General features: G+C 45.9%; 1 protein-coding gene across 5 annotated transcripts in view; it reads left to right on the top strand.

The window, feature by feature from the left end:
• Positions 1 to 19,753, top strand: part of LOC144598315 (very long chain fatty acid elongase 1-like) — an 87,642-nt gene that overhangs the window by 36,895 nt on the left and 30,994 nt on the right. The window lies entirely within an intron of this gene.

A 19,753-nucleotide genomic window follows, 5' to 3' on the forward strand; every position in this document is an offset into this window, starting at 1 on the left:
TTGATTGAAAAGTTGTTCAGCTCTGACTAACTTTTTCTTTACTGCTCCGGTCAAAAACCTGACGTTTCATCACTACAAAGTTCCCTTTAACTTTGTGCCAGACATCAGACCGTTGATTGTTGATAGAGGGTTCGCTTCCACCCCCTTCTCCCATCCAGCATTTACTTGACTTTGGGATGCCCCACAGTGTTTCACAACCAACTGAGTGAGTACTTTGAATGGCAAAAATTAAAAGTAGCCAATTTGTGTCACAAACTGGATGAGTAGCAGCGTGAGATACTGCGATTAATGTGTTTCAGGTAATGTTGACTGTAGGGGGAAGAGGCTAGAGAGGGGGGAAGAGGCTAGAGAGGGGGGAAGAGGCTAGAGAGGGGGGAAGAGGCTAGAGAGGGGGGAAGAGGCTAGAGAGGGGGGAAGAGGCTAGAGAGGGGGGAAGAGGCTAGAGAGGGGGGAAGAGGCTAGAGAGGGGGGGAAGAGGCTAGGGAGGGGGGGAAGAGGCTAGGGAGGGAGTGAGCTAGGCAGGGAAGGGTAGGAGTTGTGTAGGGAGGGAGGAGAGCTTTGCTTTTAAAGTGTTGCTGTGTTGTCTACAATGGTCAGTTGACAGAGCAGAACGGTCTTTGGTCTGAAGGACAACATTGCAACCCTTCACCTATATTTCACTGGGAACACCTCTGTCATAACCTTGTTGGCGCCCTCTCTTGCGTCTCTCGGCGGACCTTGGAGTAGATAAAACTGCACCGCACAACATTAACTCCTCTCAGCTGCTAATCTACTTTTAAACTACTTTTTTTTTAAATTAAAAAGGTCCCAACAATTATCATCCTCCTCTTTTAAGGCGTTGAATTATTTCTGTGGTTCACTTCTACCAGTGGGTGTCACCTGGTTACTTTTCCTCTAAGTAGTTGTCATTTGTATATCTGATGGGGAAAATACTGCAACCAAACTTGACTTCTGCTCATGCTTAAACTTCACACAGCCACACATCAGGCCACCAAACTGGCTGTTTTTACCCTCTTAAAGTGAGATACCACCTTCCAGCTAGGGTGTTGGTATAGACAAGGAGTCATTGGGAATGGTTCAATCTGACTTTGCTTAAACTTTTGTTTTTTTGGGGGGGTTCAGAGATGTACTGTTGGTGGGGCTTTGAGCAATGCCCTAAAATACAGGGGGTTTCTATTTTGGGGAGTTTTCTATTTTGTCAGAGATTGGTGAATACATATACATTGATTATATAGGGATAATAGTAATGCAATGTAACAGTGTATATTTGGGGGAATGTTTAAGTGATGCACTCTATATTACCCAATATAGACAAAATGCTGGAGTAACTCAGTGGGTCAGGCAGCGTTTCTGGAGAAAAGGAATAGGTGATGCTTTTGGTTGAGACCCTTCTTCAGCCTGTGAGTTGGGGGAGAGGGAAACTACAGGCACCTCTAGTTTCACTCTGCCCCGACTCAGTCTGAAGAACAGTCTTGACCCGAAAAGTCACCTATAACATTTTCTCCAGAGATGCTACCTGACCCGCTGAGTTACTGTAGCATTTTGTGTCCATCTTCGGTGTAAACCACCAACTGCAGTTCCTTCCTCCACCGTATTTAATTCTGAAGAAGGGTCTTGACCCGAAATGTCATGTTTTACTTTTCTCCAGAGATACTGTCTAACCCGCTGAGTTACTCCAGCTTTTTGTGTCTATCTTCGGTTTAAACCAGCATCTGCAGTTCCTTCCTACGCCACATTTACCCGTATGTGCAAAGAGTAAGCTGACATTTGAGATACAAAATGATCTCAAACCTATTTTTGTTAGTTGTAGATTCTGAGGTGATGAGACAGTGCACCTGTCCATGTGCCACTGTTCATTCTGGAGGAGTGTTAGGTGTGACTGACTGATCAGCCCAAACCTGTTTACCTGCATTTTGGGCATTCCTCGCATATTGAGGTGTGTCAGACTGGCCTCTAGTGACAGAGCGACAGGTTGACAGCCTACACCTGGGCCCAAGTTACTGGATGATGCTGGAGAGGTTTGTGTTCGTCTCGTGTACTTTGCGTTCAGTGACCACCGCGTTGGTCAATGCTGCCGTGGGTAAACTCAGTTGTATATCATTGACAGTTTATTCAGCGACCAAGCAAGTGTACGATTGGCATTTATGGTAGTAAGAGGGATGGGCTGCCTTTCTCTGAAATTCTATCCGTGTGGCCTACTTTAAATCATTGTTTGACTCCTTGTTGACTTAAAGTGTGCATGCATAGCTTAAAAACGGCATGAAATCTGACTCTTCTGGCTGTATCTAAGGGGATATTTATGCAAGACAAGGCCTTATGACTAATGTGTTCAAGATCTGTCAGAGCGGGTTGTGGCTTTTCTGTCTTTTGTGAAACCAGTACTAGGATAGTTAGTTCCTCTCCTGTGGTTTCTCCACAATCAGGCTCTATGTACCTTTTGCCTCTGCCACTTTAGACTGCCTTCTTGATCATTACTTTACATGGGGACATTTGACCGCTACTTCACATGGTAACTAGGAACAGTGGAAAGTGAGGCCGTGCACTTTACATGGTTGATTTGTTCCGGAGAAACAGTGTGGTTCTTTTACAGCATCTTAAACCTTCTCCGTAATGTGATATCTTTCGTAGACTGCTACTTCCAAATGAAACTGTATCGCTACGAACCCCTCAGACTGAAGAAGAGTCTCGACCCGAATCGTCACCCATTCCTTCTCTCCTGAGATGCTGCATGACCTGCAGAGTTACTCCAGCATTTTGTGAATAAATGCAGATGCTGGTATATCATTAGAGAGACAAAGTGCTGGAGTAACTCACAGAATCAGGCAGCATCTCTGGAGAACATGGATAGCTGATGTTTTGGGTTGGGATCTTTGCACCTGAAGAAGTATCCTGACCCAAAACATCACCTATCTATGTTTTCCAGAGACACCGCCTGACCCGCCGAGTTACTCCAGCACTTTGTGTCTTTATCAGTAACAAACATCGATTTTATACTAAATTTGCTCAAGGAATGGCCTTCATGGATGCAAATAAGCTATCCTTGTCTAGTTTGGTTGGTATGTCGCTGCAGACCACAGCATTGTGGTTGACTCTTAAATGTCATAAGAAATGGCCTAAGTCGCTCTGTTTAGGTTGCTACGGTTGGACAAGAAATGCTGGGCTTTCCAATATTTTTCTCGCATCCTGGGAACTAAAACAAATAAGTGCTGAAAATACCCAGCAGGAGGGAGAATTGGTTGCTCTTTTGGGTCCCTGCCATCTTTTGTCAGAAATTATTTATGTTACAAGTGTTGACACAAAGTGCTGGAGTAACCCAGCAGGTCAGGCAGCATCTCTGGAGAAAAAGGATGGGTGATGTTTCAGGTCCCGTCACTCATCCTTGTTCGCCAGATATGCTGCCTGACCTGCTGGGTTAGTCCTGCACCCTCTGTCTATCTTTGGTATAAACCAGCATCTGTAGTTCCTTATTTCTACGTAACAAGTGTGATAAGTTGAAAGGAGAGGGAAAGTCACATGTTGGCAAAGGAGAGGTTTGTGGTGGGGTAGATTGTATAAGTATAAGGGAAGAGTTTGTGGGCACGGGTCTTGAGCTGTTGGTGACATCTGCAGAACCATCATGTCAGCCGCGTGGAGAATGTGAGAGGATCGGAAATGACTGAAAGCTTGAGTACAGAAGATTGTGAAATGTATTGGCAAAGAAACAAGATTCTGCCTCTTGAACGCCACTTGGAATAGTGGAAGAAGGTAGAAGATAGGAATTGTTATTGTGGCTTGGATAAAAATAACGTGACTATTCATTCAGTGTCACAGGCTGTAGTTTTTCCTAAAATTAATGGTCATCTCTACGTCTCGAGTGTGTAAGAAGGAACTGCGATGCTGGTTTACACCAAAGATAGACACAAAATGCTGTGGTAGTGCAGCAGCATCTCTGGAGAAAAGAAATAGGTGACATTACGGGTCGAGACTCATCGGACTGATGAAGTCTGAAGCAGGGTCTTGTCCCAAAACCTCATCTATTCCTTTTTCTCCAGAGATGCTGCCTGACCCGCGAAGCTACTCCAGCATTTTGTGTCTCTACAAGTTCTCAAGTGTTGAATTCCCATTGTTTTCCATCTTATCTACAGGTTGCTGAGATTTATTTCTGGGTGAAAGTATCATGTCTGTGCAGTTGTGGAGTTGGTGACCTCTGCCCCAATTTGTAGCTGCACTGTCTGTCCAGGAACACCTCTCCAGTGCAGGGCCGTCTTAACGCATGGGCCTGATGGGCACTTGCCCGGGGGCCCACGAGCATAGGGGCCCCATGCTGATCTGTGTATGTTAAGTGACTTGCAATAAATAAATACTACTTTAAAAATGTAGGTTCAATAAGTGCTTTTTTCGCAACATTTTCGGTCACTAAGTGCTTCTCACAGTGATCTGTAAGTGCTTTTCGCAACAATGTAGCACCCTAAGTCCATCGCTAAGTGCTTTTCGGTAAGTGCTTTTCGCCGGCACGACAGGGGGGGGGCTGGTAGGGAAAGGGGGGTGGGGGAGAGTAGCGGTAGGGGCCCCAGTACACTGCTTTGCCCGGGTGTCCCACCACGGTGCACCCCGTGGCGTGCTGTTGCAGTTACCGGGGTTGGCTTTTGCTGCAGGTTGTATCGCTTCTTCTGACCTTTGCTCGTGAAAGGCTAAAGTTTAGTTTTCGTTTAAGAGCTGCAGCGCGGAAACGGGCCCTCCCACCCACCGAGTCCGCACCGATCAATGATCACCCGTACGGTACCTCTGCGTTAACTCAGTTTTTCATCCTACACACTGGGGGCAATTTACAGAAGCAAATTAACCTGCATCTCTTTGGAATATGGGAGGAAACCGGAGCACCCAGGCGGTCGCAAGGAGTATGTATGTACAAACTCTGTACAGACAGCAGTCCGAATTGAACTCGGGTCTCTGGTGCTGCAACGCAGCCGCCCTACCACTGTGCCCATCTCCACACTCCACAACTGTAAAGAGACGTGACACTTTCACCAATAAAGAAATTGTGGCAACCTGTAGAAAAGTTAGACGATGAAGCTAAACAAAAAACCCCCCAAAAAAACAGCCTTTTCTTATTGAGGCTGTTTTGCCTCAACTGTGAACCAGGCCTCTGGCAATTTTCTTTAAACATTTATTCATATTTAAATGGAGGAGCATGTGGATCATTCAGCAGTGAGTGAAGAATCCGTCGTGTACTGAGAGGGTGCAATGGTGTAACAGCCACAATGGGATTTCTTCCCAAAAAAACCCACCGGGTTCACCAAAATCCAGTCATTTTTATTCGCAATGTTGATTATTTTTTTCTCTAATCGCAAATGAACTGAAAATCTAAATCTGAGATAGTACTTTAAATGTTTTGTCTCAGCATTACTCGTCCAAAGCTCTGGATAACTAGCTCTGATGCGAAGATAACCATCGGAAAAGTTATCTCTGTTTTGCTATTCCTGGACAAGGCAGAGTACTTCCTGATTCTTTCTGCTCTGACATTGGCCTTGTGTTCCCATTTTATGACATTATTCAGCATTTCACCCTTTCAAAAAAAGCTGTTGAAAAATACAGCATGGAAAAGGGTCCTTTGGACCATCGACTTCACACTGACCATCAGCCACCCATTTACACTAATTATGTTAATGTATTTTTCTATTTATGTTCATTCTATTTTTTTAAATTCGCTCCAAATTCTTGTCAACTCTACAATTTGCCTACATACTCGGGGCAATTTACACAGGCCAATTACTCTACCAAATATGCATGCCTTTGGGCCTGTGGGAGGAAACTGGAGCACCCGGACGAAACCCATCTCGGGTCTCTTGCGCTGTAAGGCAGCAACTCTACCACTGCACCACCCTGCCGCCCAACTACGGTAGGGTTCACGTTCACGAGTTATAGGAGTAGAATTAGGCCTTCGGCCCATCGAGTCCACTCTGCCATTCAATCATGGCTGATCTCTGCCCGCTAATCCCATTTTCCTGCCTTATCGCCTTATCCCCAATAACCCTTGACACCCGTTCTAATCTAATCATGAATTTGTCTATCTCTGCCTTAAAAATATCCACTGACTTGGCCTCCACAGCCCTCTGTGGCAATGAGTTCCACAGATTAACTACCCTCTAACTAAAGAAGTTCCTTCTCATCTCCTTGCTAAAAGAGCGCCCTTTAATTCTGAGGCTATGACCTATGGTCCTAGACTCTCCCACCAGTGGAAACGTCCTTTTCACATCTACTCTATCTATGCCTTTCAGTATTCAGTAAGCTTCAATGAGATCCCCCACCTCAACCTTCTAAACTCCAGTGAGTAGAGGCCCAGTGCTGTCAAACGCTCATATGCTAACCCACTCATTCCTGGAATCATGAGGTTAACGTGGGTTGGTGTGGACTTGTTGGGCCGATGAGCTTGTTTCTCTACTATGTTACTCTTGACTTCCTTGTGCATGTCCAATCACAAGGATGTGTGTGAACTTTGCCACCGTGGCTCCTGTGGGGAGTGGAGCAAATTCGCAGGGCCGATTGCTTCACGCTGTGTGGGTTAATTCTGGTCACACGCTATGAAACCTGCAACCTGCCCCCTTGATCCTGCCCCCACTGCCCTTCTGAAGAATGTCATTGCAATAGCCGGTCCCAGCATCCTCTCTATTATCAACAGTTCTCTGGCCACTGGCACTGTTCCAACCTGTTTCAAGCACGCGGTGGTCCAGCCCCTACTGAAAAAACCTAACCTAGACCCCACCTTGCCTAGCAACTACAGACCCATTTCCAAACTGCCATTCCTGTCAAAAGTCCTTGAAAAGGCAATTCTAAACAAATTAGTGCCCTACCTACACCAAAACACCATCCTGGAAAATTTCCAGTCAGGTTTCAGAGCCCACCACAGCACAGAGTCTGCCTTGTTGAAGGTACACAACGACCTGCTTCTCGCCATCGACACCGGCGACTGTGCAATCCTGCTCCTTCTCGACCTCAGCGCAGCGTTCGATACATTGATGGCACTGCCCTGAGCTGGTTCGCTTCCTACCTCAAAGATAGCAGTTTCGCCATCAACATAGGCAGTTATTCCTCTGCTCCAGCTAGCCTCTCCTGCGGAGTTCCACAAGGCTCCATCCTAGGCCCCATTCTCTTCTCTCTATACATGCTCCCCCTTGGCCAAATCATTCAAAGGCACGGCATTTCTTTCCACTGCTATGCCGATGACACTCAGCTTTACCTCCCCCTGAAACCCAACAACCAGTCAAATTTAAACAGCCTCCTACACTGCCTTGAGGACATAAAATGTTGGATGGCACAGAACTTCCTCCAATTAAACGAGAGCAAGTCTGAGGTCATCCTATTCGGCCCCCCCGACTCCATCAAATCGATAACAGGCAGTCTTGGAAGCCTATCCTGCCTAGTCAAACCGCATGTCAAAAACCTCGGCATGATATTTGACTCTGCATTAAAATTTGATAAGCAAGTCAACGCTGTGGTAAAAGCCAGCTTCTTCCAACTTCGTACCATAGCTAAAATCAAACCTTTCCTCCAATTCGACGACACAGAAAAAATCATTCACGCTTTCATTTCCTCCCGCCTAGACTACTGCAACTCCCTTTACACTGGGATCAGCCAATCTTCCCTGTCCCGCCTGCAACTGGTCCAAAACGCCGCAGTGAGACTCCTGACGGGTACCCGTAAAAGGGACCACATCACGCCGATTCTGGCCTCTCTCCACTGGCTCCCTGTACGGTACAGAATCAACTTCAAGCTACTCCTGTTCACGTATAAAGCCCTAAATGGACATTCCCCCCCCTACATCAAAAATCTTCTAACCCACCTCTCTAACTCCAGGTCCCTCAGGTCGGCCGACTTGGGGCTACTCACTATCCCGCGGTCTAGGCTTAAGCTCAGGGGTGACCGCGCTTTTGCGGTTGCAGCTCCTAGACTGTGGAACAGCATCCCTCTCCCCATCAGAACTGCCCCCTCCATCGACTCCTTTAAGTCCAGGCTCAAAACCTATTTCTACTCCCTAGCGTTTGAGGCTCATTGAGGAGGCGCTGTGAACTGTTTTGTATGTGCTGTTATGTTTGCGTGCTACTGTATGTTTCATTTTTTCCTTAGTACCTAATCAGATGTACAGCACTTTGGTCAACGTGGGTTGTTTTTAAATGTGCTATACAAATAAAATTAACTTGACTTGACACTCGCTGAACTCCCCTTTGCCCTTGAACAGAGCCACCTGGATGGCTCCATTCCTGATTGTAAAAATCGCAGGCTGATGCTGTTTTGCTAAATACAGCTGAGAATGGTTTATTACTTGCAAAATGAGCATTTGACAGAGTTTAGCCTAACCTGGCGACTCAGTGGCCAGATGCTTAATATTATGATTTGGGTCCACAAATAGGCGGTTTAAAAACATGATATTGCAGATGCTGGAATCTGGTTCATCTATCAATTGCGGGAACACACTGGGCCAAACAGCATCTATGGGAGGGAGGAAGGAACGGTTGGTGTTTTGGGTCAAAACCAGGCATCAGGACTCTTCTACCTACCAGCCATTGTGCCAAACCTGCCTCTCTGCCATATACTGGTTAAAATCAAAGATACTAGAGGAGCAAGATGAAGCACTCTGTCGAAATCGCCTAGACTGAAGTGTAGTTTGCAAAGGAGCGTAATGTCCACCATTTTAGTAAGCAAAACCGCTGTCCATTATGCCTCCCGCAATGTAATCAGTGATTTGGGGGAACAGTATGTGTGATGATACCATAAAAAATGCAGAATATATCTCGTCTATCAATTCACAGATTATTGTTATTTTTCTTTTAAAATGTTTCTGCAAGTTTCTGCCTATTAAAATGGCGCCATGGCATACTACAGTTTTTAGGGTCGAGTGGTCTATCTTGCTCTGCTCTATTATCTTTGGTTAAAATCTCTCCATGTTTTTGGTTTCGACCCAAAACTCCGACTGTTTCTTTGCCCCCACAGATGCTGCTTGACCCATTGAGCTCCTCCACCAGGTTATTTGTGATTTAAAAAAAAAAGTAGTTGAAAAGTTTGAAAGCCGTGACTGTCAGGATTCTGCACATGTATGAAGCGCACATGCATGAAACATTTCTCTCGCGTTGCCTGCAAAACTGTCTGGGGTGTCCGCCACCCAGTTTGGTGACTGCTGCCCAAAATGGCAAGGATTGGAGCAAAAGAGTGGATCATCTGTAGAGGCAGAGGGTTGGTGTCATCATGGATCGGGACCCTGCACCAGGACTGGGAGTGCAGAGGGAAGATGGCCAGGGATATAGAAGTGAGAGGGAGGGGGTGAGACGGAGGAACCAAATGCTGGGGGGGAGATGACGATGAGCACATTGCACCAGTTGGGTGTGGGAGGAGAGGTGTTGAGGTAAGGTCTGGTAGAAGTTATCTGCAAATGCAAGAGGAGAGAACGTATTATAGGCAGCAGAGGAGCTTGCGATGAGAAGGGCAGAGGCTGGTAGGTGTGGGTGGGCCAAGGTTAGGGAAGGATGATTAGATGGAACCAGGTGGGGAGGAGGTATTAAAGGTGAACCCAGGAGGACAGCCAGGTAGATGGGTATGTGGGCGATGGGCAGATGGAACCAGGTGGAGGAAGGTGTTAAGTCTAAGTAGCAAGGTGGGGGAGAGATGGGAAAAGGTGAACAAAGAGAGAAGCAGCCCCTTGGTGGACCAGAGGATGGAAAGGAACATGGGGAGTGGGTTACCTGTAATTGGAAAATTCAATGTTCATGCCATTGGCTTTCAGACTACCCAGGCAGAATATGAGGTGCCGTTCTTCTGCTTTGTGTTTGGCCTCACCATGATGGTGGAGAGTGCCGAGGTCAGAAAGGTTGGAGTGAGAATGGGAAAGGGAGTTGAAAAGACGCAAATCCAGAAGCACAAGATGGTCGTTGTGGATAGAGTACCAGTGCTCTACAAAATGGTTGCCCACTCTGCACTTGGTCTCGCTGTTGTAGAGGAGGCCTCGTCTCGAGGGCTGAACCCAATAGACGAGGTTGGAAGAGGTGTTTGCGAATCTCTGCCTCGTCTGGTAGGGCTGCTTGGATGGCTGGAGGGAGGAGGTGCAGGGAGAGGTGTTGCATCTCTCCAGAGGTTGCAGTGGTTGGGGACAGGGCCGTCTTAACGCGTGGGCCTGATGGGCACTTGCCCGGGGGCCCACGAGCATAGGGGCCCCATGCTGATCTGTGTATGTTAAGTGACTTGCAATAAATAAATACTACTTGAAAAATGTAGGTTCAATAAGTGCTTTTTTCGCAACATTTTCGGTCACTAAGTGCTTCTCACAGCGATCTGTAAGTGCTTTTCGCAACAATGTAGCACCCTAAGTCCATCGCTAAGTGCTTTTCGGTAAGTGCTTTTCGCCGGCACGACGGGGGGGGGGGGGGGGGGGCTGGTAGGGAAAGGGGAGTGAGGGAGAGTAACGGTAGGGGCCCCAGTACACTGCTTTGCCCGGGGGCCCATAATGCTGTAAAAACGGCCCTGGTTGGGGAGGTATGTGTGATGAGCGGATCAGGGAATTGCAGAGTGTGGTCCATGTGGAAGATATGGCTGGTGGTGAGAGCCTGTTGGGTGTGGATGGGAATCTAATTTTGAAAAGCTTTTTTACTTTTAAATTTATTTTCAAATCAGCGATTAGTTACACTAGTGTTCAGAGGTCAGTTTCAAGGAGAAGGATCTAAGATGGTGTTTGGTTTTGGCTATGTAGTTTTTAAAAAATCTGCCTATCAGAAGTATTCTTGAAGGGGTTCCATTAACAGTAAGTTACTAAATCAATGTGTAGTTGTGACCAATTTTGTTGAAGTTGAGAGTTTCCAACTTTCTTGTGCATTAACACTCTTATTTCCAACATTCAAAAGAGAGTTAGATAGAGGTCTTAGGGCTAGCGAAATCAAGGGATATGGGGAGAAGGCAGGAACGGGGTACTGATTGTGGATGATCAGCCATGATCACATTGAATGGTGGTGCTGGCTCGAATGGCTGAATAGCCTACTCCTGCACCTATTGTCTATGTATCTATGTAACACAAACCAATGGAATCTCACTCTGTGCCAGATACAATTTGATTAGTAAAGGTATCGGGGGGGGGGAGGGGCTATGGGGAGAAGGCAAGGAAAATGGTGTTGAGAGGAAAAGAGAGAGAACGGCCAGGATTGAGTGGCGGAGCAGACTTGATGAGCCGAATGGCCTAATTTTGCTTCTGGAAGTTGTGAACGTGAATTTATGTTGGAGTTCCCACAATTGATCCCTTTGTATTGCTTGGTGACCTTCACGAGGAATGTTATGGGAACATCAGGTTTACGTATATGAAACGTATTCATTTTGTTTCCATTCCATTCTGAAATTGGCCAAGTGCTTGTAAAGGTTGGTCAATAAGTAACACTGAACCAACTGGCGGTCTCAATTTTTACTGCTCCTGACTGGAGCTAAATATTTTCCTCCTACACATTTCCCTAATGAGTGGTCTGTAAACTGTTTGTCTTTTGATCTTCCAACATTAAATGTTCTCCAAATCCTCAAAGTACAACCCACAATCAAATGCTAGTCTTTTTTAATTAAAAAAAACCCAGGAATTGTGCAAATGATGGGTTGAAACTTTAAACCTGTGCACATCGAAGATGTTATTATTGGTCATTTCTTTTCTTAACTGTGGTGTGTGAAAGGGGGCCCATCTGTCTTTATTCTTTAACATGGAATCTGAGCTACTCCAGCATTTTGTCTCTATCCTCTTGTATTTATCTGTTTCCTGCACATTGAGTGAAATTTATTGGTCAAGTAGCTCGATAAAGTAAACTATCAGGCTTCTCTCCTGGCATTTATGCTCTGACCCACCACTTCACTGCTTCTGATGTAAAGTAAATGTTTAAAGTGTCCAAATTCTTTACTTTTCTCATGTTTAACATTCTGATAATCAGTGGTTTATTGCTCGACCTGAAACCTGAGAATATTGCGTTGGACAAGTTTAATTGCATGAGAGTGGAAAGGGATCCTCCTGAGCTAAACGCAAAGTGCTGGAATAATTCAGCAGGTCAGACAGCCTCTGTGGAGGGAATGGATCGGCAAATGTTTCAGGTCAGGATCATTCTTCACACTGATTGTAGCATTGGAGAGAGAGCAGCAAAAGACCAGTGAGGCCAGGTCAAAGCCTGGCAAGTGATGGGCGGATATATGTGAGCTGGGGATTTCATAGGGCGATGGGAGGAGTAGGTTTCAAAGCCCAAGTTTCATCAGGGTGGCACAGTGCAACAGCGGTAGAGCTGCTGCCTTACGGCATCGGAGACTCAGGTTCGATCCTGACTACGGGTGCTGTCTGTACAGAGTCTGTATGTTCTCCCTGAGACCGTGTGTTTTTTCTCCGGGTGCTCCGGTTTCCTCCCACACTCCAAAGACATACAAGTTTGTAGGCTAATTGGCTTTGGTTAAATTGTAAATTAACCCTTGTGTGTGTAGGATAGTGCTAGTGAACGGGATAGTCACTGGTCAGCGTGGACTCAGTGGGTGAAAGGGCCTGTCCCCAAAGGTTAGAGTTGAAAATGGCAAGGAGAGAAGAGGTGTAGGAAAATAACTGCAGATGCTGGTACAAATGGACGGTATCACGAAATGCTGGAGTAACTCAGCGGGTCCTCCAATTTCCGGTGGGCCTCACTATGACACTGGAGGAGGCCCATGACAGAAAGGTCAGACTGGGAGTGGGAGGGGGGAGTTGACGTGCTTAGCCACCGGGAGATCAGGCTGGTTAAGGCGGAAGGTGTTGAGCGAAACGATCGCCGAGCCTGCGTTTGGTCTCGCCGATGTAAGAGGCGTGAACTGTGAAGCCAGAAGGAGGAATATATATGGAAGGGGATGAGTCGGAGAGAGGGGGGAGGAGAGAGAGGGGAAGGGGAGAGAAGCGGAACAGTGGGGAAAATAATGTGTGTACTCGGATGGGTGGGGCACAGGAAAAAGATATGGGGTGGGGGGGGGGGGGGGAGGGGTCAGATTCTCTTGAGTGGTCCGAGTTTTATTGGCTGCTATGTTGAGTGGATTTGGAATTAGGTCTGCCCTGGAAATTTTGGACATGCTAGGGTGTTAACAATTAACCTGCCAGATAGAATCTTTAAACCTATCCTTTTTTCTTCTTCCCTGGCCCAAAAACATCCTTCGATGGTCCCTGTTTGGAATCTGACATCCGCCAATCTTGACCTTGGCTCCTGCAGTCACAATTCTGTTTGTGTTTTGAGGAATGCGTGACTAAATCGGAGAAGCAGATTTAGTTTAAAATAACTGAAAAAGACACCGGGTCCTCGGTTTGACTTTTGAGTCAGCTAAATACACCGTGGACGTAGGTGTTGCTGTCAATTAATACATTAAGTGTCAGGACATTCCTCCCTGGACAAACATGATTTGGGTAACTTGTATTTGTAATCATTTTGTTACTAGGTTTCAGCACCGTATCCTGGCAATTGTTTACCTCCAGTACCGTTGTTGCTGTTTAAGTTTCAAAGGCAAACTTCGGAGGTTTAATTCCCTGATAAATCTGTGATCTTGCTGCAGTGGGGTCCACAGTGTTCACTTTCCACTCTGTTGATTTTTAGTTTGATCATTTAATGAGTAGGAATGCACAGTTTCCATCTGCATTGCTTGTGCTTTGATCTCAGAGGTTCGTGAGTTGGCTGTGGGCCAATAAAGATGGGCCTAGTTTGACTCACATGGAAACAGTTTGCAACCAAAGGCTTTTTATAACATGTTCTCGAGTCTTGCCTCTTGACTCATCAGGCCCTTCCTGTTTCCTCTCTTGATGCACCGGAATGGGTGGTCCTGTAATGTTGAAAACAGATCTGGCTTCAACTCCCTAATATCTTAGCTTAGCTGAGCTTAGAGATACGGTGGGCCGAAGGGCGGAGAAACAGGCCCTTCGGCCCACCGAGTCCACACCGACCGGCGATTTCCCGGCACATTAACACTATCCTACACATCAGGGACAATTTACAATTTTACCAAAGCCAGTTAACCTACAAACCTGTACGTCTTTGCAGTAGGAGAGGACACTGGAGCACCCGGAGACAACCCACGCAGGATGTACAAACTGCATACTGACAACACCCGTAGTCAGGATCGAACTCTAGTCTCTCGCGCTGTAAGGCAATAACTCTACCGCTGCGCTATCTTTGATAAACTGGCGGTTGTTTCATCAGACTTTGTGTTTCTCTTGGTGCGATATTAAATATTGCAGAGACGAACGTCAAGGGAAGAAAACTCGTATCGCATAAACATAAGAATTGCAGCTAAATCTGAAGGGAAATTCAGGATGATCTACCTCATAGAACGATTGTTTGGAATGTGGAACTGTGATAAATAGTACAGGTGCTTTAAAGGGGAGCTGGAATAAGTACAGGAAGAGGAAAGGAATACAATGTGCCAGAAGTGTTTGAAATAAGGTGGGAGGATGCTTGTGTGGAACTGGATCAAACGGGTGATTTTTTCAACTGTGTCTTATATTGAACCTGTGTTCAACAAGATCCTCTGCTCTACAACACTCTCCAGCTTTCTGCCATTTACTGTGTTGCCTTGATTTAACTTACAGAATGCACCAACTCGCCTGTATCTGAGTTAAGTTCCATCTTGTGGAGTCAGACAGCGTGGAAATGTGCCCTTTGGCCCAACTTGTCCACACCGGCCAACATGTCCCAGCTACACTAGTCCCACCTGACTACGTTTGGCCCATATCCCTCTAAACCTGTCATATCCATGTACCTGTCTTACTCTTTCTTAAATGTTGGGATAATCCCTGCCTCGACTATCTCCTCCGGCAGCTCGTTCCATACACCCACCACCCTTTGAGTGAAAAAGGTACCCCTTCGGTTCCTATTAAATCTTCCCCCCCCTCACCTTAGTCCTATGTTCTCTGGTTTTCGATTGGCCTACTCTGGGCAAGAGACTGGGTGTATACCTGATCTATTCATCCCATAATTTTATGCACCTCTATAAAATCACCCCTCATCCTCCTGCGCTCCAGGGAATAGAGTCCCAGCCTGCTCAACCTCACCGTATAGTTCAGACCCTCGAGTCCCAGCAACATCCTTGTAAGTCCTCTCTGCACCCTTTCCAATTTAACAACATCTTTCCTATAACATGGTGCCCAGAACTGAACACAATATCTGATTACATCCCTCTGCTATTCCTTGGCTCACTTTGCTGGTTGATCCAGATCTTTTTGTGCACTTAGAAAACCTTGGTCCCTGTTCACGACACCGCCAATTTTGGCGCCATCCGCAAATTTACTATCCGCGTTCATTATATTGCAAACAATGTTGTCTTGCACCCAATTCCTCAAAGATTTTTCCATCACACGCAATCTCCAGAGGTAATTTTCAAATTAATCTGCCAGCCTACACATCTTTGGGATGTGCAAGGAAACTGGAGAACAACTGGGGAGAAACCCATGCGGTCACCGAGAGAACATTAACATTCCTCACAGGAGTACAGAACCCAGGTCACTGGAGCTGTGAGGTGGTTTTGGCTGAAGAAGAGTCTCAACCTGAAGTGGCACCTATTCCTTTTGTCCAGAGATGCTGTCTGACCTGCTGAGTTACTCCAACTTTTTGTGTCTTTCTTAAATGGTTTCACATGTGTCTCTGTAATAGACCTATTAACAAAACACCCTTTAATCCAAGTACTAAACTAACACTGACACAACGAAGTATCACGAGTAACATTCCTAAAGGTTCACTCCCACATTTTGATGGTGTCTCCAAACAAACGCATGCAAGCCTTTAACTTTCTGCAAGTATAAAATTAAACCAGCAGTATAAGAAAATAACTGCTGGTACAAATCGATTTATTCACAAAATGCTTACTCCAGCATTTTGTGAATAAATTAAACCAGCAGTTTGCTTGTGTGAAACGATGCAATAAACTTATGGCTTACAGACATGCAAAAACAAACTTCTAGAGGGACTCAGCGAGTCAGGTAGCATTTGTGGAGGGAAGTGGACGGGCAAAGTTTCAGATCTGGGCCCTTCAAAGCTGAAGGAGAGGGGAGATAATTGGTAGAAAGAGGTGAGGAGAAGGAGTGGGGGAAGAAGCTGGCAAGTGATAGGGGGAAAATAGACAAAATGCCAGAGTAACTCAGCGGGTCAGGCAGCATCTCTGGAGAAATGGAATAGGTGACGTTTCGGGTTGGAACCCTTCTTCAGGCTCCAGCATTTTGTGTCTATCTTGCAGTTCCTTCTAACCAGTCTGAAGAAGGGTTCCCCAAGGGGTTGGCTGGGAGATGAGTTGGGTGGGGGAGAGAGTGGAGATGGTCTCAAAGGCTGGAGGTGATGTGGAGAAAACAAGAGGCTGCAAATGGTGAAATCTGATCTTCCTTTCTTAGCAGTGAAATGTAGAAACATAAAGTAGTATGTTAGGTAGGTAGGAACGGAGAGGGGGAGAGGGGGGGGGGGGGGAGGTTCTGGCATTAGGAGATCCAGAAGGGGTTTAGGTGGGTGATGAGCGGGAAGGGAAATGGAGTTTATGACGGGGAGACAGCTGAGGGCTGTTTTACAGATATGTTTATGTAATACATTTAACCAAAGATGTATTAATTTTCTTAACTCTCAACTATAAACTCCACTATAAGCTAAAATTAACTACACTATTATCTTAACCTCCACATTGTCTATTCCAGGTACAGATACTTTCAAAATTGTTTCTCCAAATAAACTGCATACCTAATTTTTCTTCCTGTACTATTGTTGCAATAATTAAGCCCAAACATAAATGCTCATCAATACATTTTCCAATCAACTGTAGATCATAAGTGACAGGAGCAGAATTAGGCCATTCGGCCCATCAAGTCTACTCTGCCATTCAATCATGGCTGATCTATCCCTCCCCCCCTACCCTCCCAACCCATTCCCTTGCCTTCTCCCCATAACCTCTGACACCCGTACCAATCAAGAATCTACCTATCTCTGCCTTAAATATATCCACTGACGGCCTCCACAGCCTTCAGTGGCAAAGAATTCCAACTCTGACTAAAGAAATTCCTCCTCCATCTCCATCCTAAAATAACGTTCTTTAATTCTGAGGCTATGACCTCCAGTCCTAGACTCTCCCACTAGTGGAAATATCCTCTCCAGATCCACTTTATCCAAGCCTTTTACTTTTCTGTATAGAATGAGGCCCCCCCCTCATTATTCTAAACTCCAGCGTGCACAGGCCCAGTGCCATCAAACGCTGTAAATCTCATGCTAATCACACACTTGTGTGGTTATAGTATGGAGCTTTTATACCATCAAATTCAATCATATCATTTTTCACTTTGATTCGTCAGGCCTCCAATCTTTGTGCCTCTCATTTTGCATTGCGTCTTCATTTAATGTAAATGCTGGGCTTTTTCTTTCTCATGCTGTCCCTGTTGAAGTTAAAAAAAACTGTTTGGGCCTGACTGTGTATCTCTGTGTCTGCAACGCTCAGTTTGGTTGTAATTGATTCCAACCTCTTCTGCTGCCCTCCATATACGTTGTATTGAGCTGATTTCTATAAATCTAAGCTAAGTGCAATGGCACCGTGTGGGACTTTGGCATTCTTAATGTCTTTACTGCTCTGCAAGGGTGGCACAGTGGCACAACGGCAGAGTTGGTGTCTGCTCAGTGCAATGTATCCAGTGTTTGTTTCCATTGCTAAAGATCCAGCATCTTCAATCTGGCCAAATGTAATAGGAAATCCCATTGTTAATCTTTCAAAGACATTTCCCCACTGAAACCAAAAGAGGGGTTGAAATAGGGACCTTGCCTTCACGCCATCTCCATGAAGATCAAATCCAGATAGACTGGATAAGGTTACAGGAACGTTACTGGGGTGGTCAGCCATTCAAAATTTCAGAAGATTGGATCAGAAGATGGAGCCTCACAACAATTAAACTAAATTGTGAGCATTGGCGACAATTCAGTGGAGGTGGTTGGGAGGGATCCGCTATCTAACTTTCATCATAACTTTCTCAAAAGGGAACTAGTTATGTTGTGACAAGAGGCCATGTGGAGCGAGTGGGGAATGGGGTTGAAGTTTGGTTCCTGCACAGACTCAATGGGCTGAATGGCCTACTTCCACTCTGTGACCTTATGATTCTATTCCATTTTTCATGTGCTTGTTTAGAATGCTGCGAAGCAATTTTGAAGTGCAGTTATTGTTGCAGATAAATCGGAGCCACGCGCAGCTGGTAGAGCAGCTGCCTCACAGCGCCAGAGGCCTGGGTTCGATCCTGACCTCGGGTGCTGTCTGTGTGGAGTTTGCACATTTTTCCTGTGACCGCGTGGGTTTCCTTCCACTCTCCAAAGATGTGCAGGTTTGCGGGAGGATTGGCCTCTGTAAATTGCCCCTCGTGTGTCGGGAGTGGATGCCAGGGTGGGTTAAAACACAAGGCGATTGCGAACGGGCGATCAATGGTCGGCATGGACTCGGTGGGCCGAAGGGTCTGTTTCCATGCTGTATCTCGAAACTAAACTAAACCTGGACACGGGAGATGGGCACAAAGTGTTGGTGTAACTCAGCGGGTCAGGCAGCATCTCTGAAGAAAAGGAATAGGAGACCTTTTGGGTCGGAACACTTCTTCGGAATGAAAGTAAGAGGTTGGGGATGGGGGAAGAGAGAAATAAACTGGAGGTGAGAAAAGGCCAGAGCAAATGGGGGCTGGCAACAGCTGACCTCTGCCGGTTTGGAACCTCCCAGACAAGCAGATATAGTAATGGTGAGATGATCTGTCTTAGATGTTGCTGGTGATTCACCAGAGCACCTGGGAAACTCCCTTGTTTCCCTTTGTTAAATAAAATATATTGTCCTGCTGTCCTTTACTCCAGTGTAGATGTGGCCCTCGGCTTTATGTCTCATTTGGAAAGAGAACACACTTGGCAGTGTGGCATCTGCTCTGTGCTACAACGAAGTGGCAGCCTGGATTTTTGTGTGCAAGCCCTTGGGACGCACTGGAACAAGTGGCATTCTGATTCCAGGGCGAGATGCTGCCAAAAGAGCCACAGCTGACGCTCAGTATAAAGCATTCAAGCATTCAATGTAAACACTAGTAGAATGCCACATTCTTCAGCCTATAAAAGGTTGTTTTGATTCCCTTTTGCATAGCTGCCTCTGCCCACATATCTTCCCTTCCTCAAGCAATCCAGTTCCATGGGTGTCCAGAACCATTCCTACTTTGACAGAACATTAACATGATCCCCAATAGCTCAAAACTATCAGCACATGGCCTCTCTGACCTCCTTGCCTGTTCTATCCGCCTCGCTACACCATAGCTGTGTATGTGAATCAGAATGGTCCCCTCCTTTCCCAGAAGCTGCATTATGTTGAGCAAAAAAGTCAAGCAATATTTGATTTTGGGCCCTTTTTGCCTTTATGTCCCGATATTATTGGCATTTAGCTTCAAGAGCCTGTTTGAGTTTATCGCTGTCTTGGCTCCTGCCAAATGCACCATGTTTTATAAACTTCGGAGACATCTGTAAATGATGAAGTAATTTTACTGCACACCCATATTTAATGTCGCTTTGGTTAATTTGCATCCATTTAATACAATCATGTTTTTGATATTAATTTATGCTTTCCCTCTGCAGAAAGCAGCTTTGTGCTTCCCCGTGCACAATGCAGCTTTGTACAGTTTGGTTAGTTTAGCTTAGAGATGCAGCGCAGAAACAGGGCCCTCCATCTACCTACTCCGCACCGACCAGCGATCACCCTGTCCATCAGCACACTCGGGGACAATTTACAATTTTACCAAGCCAAT

This window comes from Rhinoraja longicauda, chromosome 11 (assembly GCF_053455715.1).
Source record: "Rhinoraja longicauda isolate Sanriku21f chromosome 11, sRhiLon1.1, whole genome shotgun sequence".
In the NCBI taxonomy this organism is placed as follows: domain Eukaryota; kingdom Metazoa; phylum Chordata; class Chondrichthyes; order Rajiformes; family Arhynchobatidae; genus Rhinoraja; species Rhinoraja longicauda.